The sequence below is a fragment of the Anolis carolinensis genome, chromosome 3 (assembly GCF_035594765.1).
Source record: "Anolis carolinensis isolate JA03-04 chromosome 3, rAnoCar3.1.pri, whole genome shotgun sequence".
Lineage (NCBI taxonomy): Eukaryota > Metazoa > Chordata > Lepidosauria > Squamata > Dactyloidae > Anolis > Anolis carolinensis.
The window spans coordinates 132,386,514-132,393,649 of record NC_085843.1 but is presented as its reverse complement, the minus strand read 5'-3'; the positions used below and the strand labels follow the sequence as shown (position 1 = coordinate 132,393,649).

Below are 7,136 nucleotides of genomic sequence, written 5' to 3'. Positions count from 1 at the left end.
GTGTTTTGCCCGCGTAGCAACTTCGCGGAGTCAATTCGTCAGCCTACGGAGCGAGTTGTGTCTGGACAGCGCGCTCCGATTCAAGCCTCGCTTCAGCTCAAGCCTTGCCTTGCTATCCAGCCTTCGCCTTGCTTCCCAGCCTTTGTTTACCTACGGACTTTGCCTTGTTTCCCAGGACTAATCCTTGCCTTGTTTCACGGATTTTACCAAGTTATTCCACGGACCTTGTTCTTGTTCTTAGTTACCTTGTTCCACGTTCAAGCCTTGTTTCAAGTATCAAGTTATTTCCTAGCCACGCTCAAGTTTTATGGACTAAGGACCTTGTCATCTCCCCTCACTTTGCTTGGCAAAGTGAGTGTTTCGGTTATTGGATTACAACTTTGGACCTTAATATTTCTTATTGGACATTGCTTTTTTGGACTAATTCTGACCTTTCCTGAAGGGTCTAATTCTGGACTATTTTCTATACTTGTTTTTATTAACTTTATATATTCCTTCAATAAAGATATTAGTTAGATTCTGGCCTCTGTGTATGGTTATTGGTGCCTCTGCCGCCTGGGTCGTGACACCATGGTTGCTGTTGATGCTGCAGAGGCTTGGGTATCTTCAGAAGCAGATCCCACATGGTCTGCCTGGAGGAATGAGGGTGGTTTCACAGGTGTGGACAGAGTTGGGTGTGGGCAGAATGATATTGACTCTGATGAAGAGTTTGCGACGCCTGATCCAAGGGCGTTGGCTGTTTGGAGCTCAGATTCGGATGAAGAATTTGGAACACCTGATCCTAGGGCATTAGCAGTTTGGATGCCCAAGGAAACCTAAATAAATTGGGGATGTTTGGCCACTATGCTTTGCGTGTGGCAAGGTGTTGCTGGGCGCCATTGGGTTTCCTGTACGTGATTCTGAAGACTGGCTTGGGACTTTGCAACAGATGTAAGTTTGATCCGGGTTATTCTGCAACTGAGGGCTGGAATTGGGTGGGTTTCCCTGCATTGTTATTACTATTTTGCATTAGCTGCTGTTCGCCTTCATTGTTTTGGCTTTCTGTGCCATTCTGTGACATGGACCTTCTTTTGATGACTTCAACTCTTCGGACCTTGGACTGGAATTCGACTCGGCTTTGCTCTTCGCTCCCAAAACGTGTTTTGGCGTCATTCTCAATTCCGTGGCTGCTTTCTGTTGCTGACTGCTGGCTTTGCTCCTGACCCTGACGCTGCCTGCTTATCCCGACTTCGGACTGGCTTGACGATGCTTTCCTGCTCTGCTCCTTCAATTCCTGTCTTGGCTTTTGCTCTTGCAGCGGTTTAACGCTGCTCGCTTATCCCGACTTCGGACCGGCTTGACGACTCTTTCCTGCTCTGCTTCTTTAACTCCTGGTTTGGTCTTCACTCCAGCAGCGGTTTGCTGCGGGCTCGCCAGCGTCTTTCTGTTCCGCTTGCTTTGCTGCTCTCAACAGAGAGTTCTCCAGTGTTTGTTTTGGTTTAAAGCTACTTTCGTACTCCTGAATTTTGGGAAGGTTTTGGGGCTTCATAGCTGTTTGTTTTTGTTTGTTTCACCATTTCAAGCCTGTTTTGTGATTTTGGGCTGAGTTCAAGTATTTTATGTTTAGTCCGGATTTTATCTCTGGTTTATCTGGATTATATGTCAGTTCATGTTTTTGGCATTTCTTCTGTTTTAACTACTTAACAACACTGAAGTTTAAGTGTTTTAAGTTTTTCCTAATTCTTTGAACTGTTTTTGGACCATTACTTTAATAAACTATATTTTGCTCTCAATTGGCGTCTGAGTTTTGGCAGTATGTGTAACATTTGTATGTTTGTTTCCTTCATTAGGGATGGAAGAAAAATTCATTTAGTTCATTTCATTCTATAATACCTTTCTCAATGTTATTTTCAGGGGGGGGATGATAACCCTGTCCTCTGTTAGTCTGTGCAGTGAAACTCTTAAAATCTTGCATGGTTTGGCATCGAATGGTCATTGCTTACAAGATTTACCCTACATTCAAAAATCCTTCTCTCATGCATTTTGGTACTCAGAAGAATCTGCTTCTTTGCATTCTGGTAAATAAATATCAACTGAACTGTAAATTGCTTCCAGAATTAATGGAGTTATAAACTCCAATGGGAGGAACTCCCATTGTATTCCTGAGTAGATATGTGCAGGATTATACTGTATGTGATGTTTTGTCTCAAAAATCCCCAAAGAAGTCAAGGAAGCATTAAATATGAGGAAGCTAGCAGAATGTACAATAAAAGACTGATTATATGTTTGGCAATGTAAGGGTCCAATAACTGGATTAAACAAGCCTTACGACTTATATTTTTTTGCCCAGTGTTTGAGACTGTCTACTGTTTGTCCTCTAGCCTTGGAATTCAAAAGACATCCTTGGGATTGCTTGCTTAGCTCTGTGAATTCTGTGTTGGATGAACAGCACCTAAAAAAGATAACAAAATACACACATATTCAAGATGAGATGATGATTGAAAGCCGTATTTTGTCTCTCTTGAGAGGCATACTCTCAAACTCACCTTCCATTCCCCCTTTGAACAAAACATCAGTGCAACTTGTATTTTGGCTTTTGGCTAAATTCCTCAGATATTTCATTTTAGTTAGAGCCTCCAAAGTTGATGTCAACATTCCCTTCAAGCAAAATGTGCAATGAAGAATAGCTGTTATTCTTTCCTTCCTGTCATTAAAAAGTTTATTTCTGTAGGAATGAGTAAACCATATGCCACACTTCTATTTTGTTTGTGCCTTAATTCATTAGACCTGCATGCAAAGTTCAGAGCATATTGGAAGACACTTTTTTTTTGGAGAAGAGCTATCACAATTAAGCCACTATCATATTTTAGACATACAAAAGGCAAATTAGTGGTGAGAAAGTGAAAAAGAAGGACATCCTCTAAAAACTGAAGAAACTATGACAAATGGGGAATGGGTTGTTGAAAAGCTAAAAAAGATGTCAAACACTTTCAGAAAACAAAGCTAAGAGGAGTGAAGAACTATCTTGCTGTGAGGCATTAAAAGGTCACGTAGAATTTATTCTAAAGTGAGCAAATATGACTTCCATAGTAAGCGCTGGTATTCTTAGGTCTGCCATGAAGTGACACAAGTGCCATTTGAATTAGGACTGATATTAAGAGTAAGTTAACCATAGAATCATACTGGAGGACCTATACATGGCTACAGAGGTATTCTCTCTATAGATCTCCAGTCCTGCAGCACTATTCTATAGTAGGCATTGACCATATGCTAGAAGACCTAAAGATTCACAGAGATAATATATTAATCAAATCCATGAATACATAATCAAATCCACAAAAATGAAGTCCACCAACTACATTTCTCTCACTTTTACCTGTGCCATTTTTACTTGCACTGATAGAGCAAGTCTTGTCAGATGACTTCCCATGGAACAGAAATATGGGCCTATATTTAATTGATTTTTTTAATATAAGAATGAAAGACCTCTTGAAATAAGTATTTTACGGATATTTACAGCTTTAATGACTTTAAAGACTGAAATCAAACAAAATCAATCCCCCTACTAAAATTTGGCACTAGACAACATTTTGTACATATTGAATTAATTTCTTTTCAAAAGTTTCTCTCTGTTGAATGAAATTATTTGACTTACCTCAAATTTTCAGTGATTTGGGGAATTTTTTAAAATAAACATTTCCACAAAAATGTATGTTTCATATTGGGGGATGTGTGTGTGTGTGGAGGGGGAGAGTTTGCTCTATTTTCATTTTCTCTCAAAAGGCACAGCCTTCGTACAAAAAATAACCTCAACAGAAATGGGAGGAAATACTGAGAAACTCTGATCCTTTTGTTCTCATGCAAGGGTCAAACATTTCATTGTGTGACCATTTTTTCAATGAGAAGTCTGTACCAATGAGATAATTTGTATATATTTTAACCACTCTTTCACAACTGCATGTAAAATATTTGTAGCTTTCAAAGCATGCTGAAAGACAGTTTTGGGGAAATTGCATTATAGTGGGAGTGCATCCTAACACATGCCAATGGGACTCATACAAAACTTACACAAGATCCATTTTCTCTAGGAAAGGACAAAACTGGCAGTCCTCCTAAATCTGTCAAAGGCATTCTGACTACCTTCTGCCTGTGCAGCCATTAAGTGTTCAGAACAGATTATATTAGAGAATTATTGAGTCCCTGATCAATAGTATTACCATTTTACCAGGATTACCTATAACCTCATTTGACACCATCTGTTTAAGAAATGACATTATGCATTACGGTGGCACCTTCGTTATCAACATGTAACTCGAAAATGGAGAAGATAAGTTGAACTGTATGTCAGCAACATACTTTATGTATACAATCTATGAAGCACCCAATGTATGTTATCTTTATAGCGACAATAGCCTTGAGATACTATAGAAGATTTAACTTTCAAGATAAAATACTGCATCGGGAAAATATACATGTTGAAAATGGAAGGGAGGGTCACATCTGAGTGAGTTTCAGTCATTGGCCTCAATAAGGATGCTGCCCTATCTGATGGTGTCACTGCACATTAAAGTCCCCGTTCAATGCTCCATCATGACTTGTTTACTTCCTAATATGCACATTTATGTACATTCTTACAGAAAGCTCAACTCAAGCATGTCCTTTTTATTTCTGTGAGAATTGTCAAAATACACACACACACACACACAAACAGCCCAGTGCCAGCAGCGACAGGTAAGCAAGATTAAAGCCCATCATTCAAATCCAAAAGAATGTCATAAATCTTTCATGTAATTTTGTGGAACATGTAACAAACTGTTGCCTTTGATCAAGACATACAGATCTGAAGAACAGAAGCTACTTGACAGGATTCAGCCCATTGTAGTTGAAGGAAGAAAGAAGGACATCTTAGTAAAAGATACCAGAGGGCAAGATTAGGCTAATTTCTAACAGGACAAAGAGTACACCAGCGGCTGATGTAATGAGTGGATGTTTTTCTTTTCCAGTTTTAATAATAATTGGTCTTTGAATACTGTGCATTTTTCAGACAGATAAACAGTTTTTGAAACTTGTGGGTAAAGTGCAAAAAACTCTTTTCAAAAAACTTACATGTAATGCCTTTGCAGAGTGCAGCATATTGTGCTGAATCTCCGGGCTGGCACTCTCAAAGTCAGGCAATGCTAAGCAAATGCTTAATGTGAATCTGAATCCCATACTAATGATAATTTTATTTCATACCCACCTCTCCCTGAGGCTCAAGGCAGGTTACAACAATGGTTTATGCCATCACAGGATTTCAGAATAAGATCCAGTATGATTCTCATGATGGATCTCTTTGAAGTCTTTGAATCTTGTAGTTGGCTGCCTTCAACCTGGGCCAGACTTCCCCTAGTATCAAGTCTGGGAGAATAAAGCAAAAAAGATTTTAATGAGTCAACTTGGAAGGAGTATGCCCGGAGTTACTAAACTGTTGGAGAAGAAGGAAAACCTGCTATTTGAACAGATGTTGGTTGTCTCATTTCCAGTGGACTATTTTTTTTTACTTGTCCCATGGATTAGCTGATAGAGCAAACCCTGTCAGATTACCAGAAATCTATTACCTAATGGCTTGCTTGAGTATATGTTGATCTGGAAATCATGGGGCATAGTATCCTCTCTATTTTGCTTTTCCTACACATTGTCTTCTAAAGAGAAAAATTATGTGAGTACAGCTGATTGGTAGTTGTTATATTAAGGTTGTGGCCAATCCATTTAACCTACAGTATATATATTAAGGTATCTGCTCTCTCTGTGTCAGCGAAAAATACCATTAGTTGTTTCTGTATCAAGTTGGCAATGTAACATAGTAAACTCTCACATATACAATATTTAATAACAAATGTAATTAAATTTTAGATTTATATGGCAGTCGTTAAAATTAGATAAAAGACATTAAATAAATAAACTGATAAGAATAATTAGGATGAACTTTAATGTAAAGATATAGAAGAGAAGACAGGAAGAACATGGGACAACATAATTTATTTATTTACCTTATTTATATCCTGCCTTTCTCTACTCCAAGGGGGACTCAAGGTGGCTTACAAATGGCACTACCTCAAACATAAAAACAAAGCATAAGATAAAAATTAGGTTAAAATTGAAAACATACATAAAAGCATAGTGAAAATACATTCCAATGATAAGACACATCATCCAAAAACAAGGTCTAACCCTTTCTGTAACAATTGCACAATTTCCGGTTAAAATTATTGCACTGCACTATTGTTTCCAAAGTCAGGTCTTCACTCTTCTTCTGAAGGCTAGGAGGGAGGGGGCTGATCTAATATTGCTAGGGAGGGAGTTCCACAGCTGGGGGGCCACCACTGAGAAGGCCCTGTCTCTCATCCCCACCAGTCACGGTTGTGAAAGAGATGGGATTGAAAGCAGGTTCTTCCCAGACAATCTGAGATGGTTCGGAGGGGGGGGGGGAATACATTCAGACAGGTAGACTGGGCCAGAACCGTTTAGGGCTTTATAGGCTAAAGCCAACACTTTGGATTGTGCTTGGTAGCAGACTGGCAGCCAGTGGAGCTGATGCAACAGGGGAGTTGTATGCTCCCTGTATGTCACACTGGTGAGCAACCTGACTGTTGCCCATTGGACCAACTGAAGCTCCAAACAGTCTTCAAAGGCAACCCCACATAGAGCGTGTTGCAGTAATCTATACAGGATGTAACCAGAGTGTGGACCACAGTGGCCAAATCAGGCTTCCCAAATTACAGGCACAGCTGATGCACAAGTTTTAATTGTGCAAAAGCTCCCCTGGCCACTGCTAAAACTGGGGTTCCAGGCTCAACGATTTGTCCAGGATCACTCCCAAGCTGTGAACCTGCGTCTTCAGGGGAGTGTTACCCCATCTAATACAGGCTGTAGCCCTATGCCCTGTTCAGCCTTGCAACTGACTATGAGGACTTCTGTCTTGTCTGGATTCAATTTCCATTTGTTCGCTCTCATCTAGACCATCACAGCTGCCAAGCAGTGGTTCAGAACCTGAACAGCCTTCTTAGTAGCAGGTGGGAAGGAGTGATAAAGCTGGACATCATCTGTGTACAGATGATACCAGACTCCAAAACTCCAGATGATCTCTCCCAACAGCATCATGTAGATATTAAACAACA

At 39.8% G+C, this 7,136-nt stretch overlaps 1 long non-coding RNA gene across 1 annotated transcript; it reads right to left on the bottom strand.

Annotated features, from left to right (window-relative positions):
- Positions 1 to 574: 574 nt before the first annotated feature.
- LOC134297590 (uncharacterized) lies at positions 575 to 6,575 on the bottom strand. Its single transcript, XR_010004385.1, has 3 exons — positions 6,009 to 6,575; positions 5,219 to 5,376; positions 575 to 2,431 (listed from the first exon to the last, which is right to left on the bottom strand). It is a non-coding gene; the product is annotated as an uncharacterized LOC134297590 (long non-coding RNA).
- Positions 6,576 to 7,136: the final 561 nt, after the last annotated feature.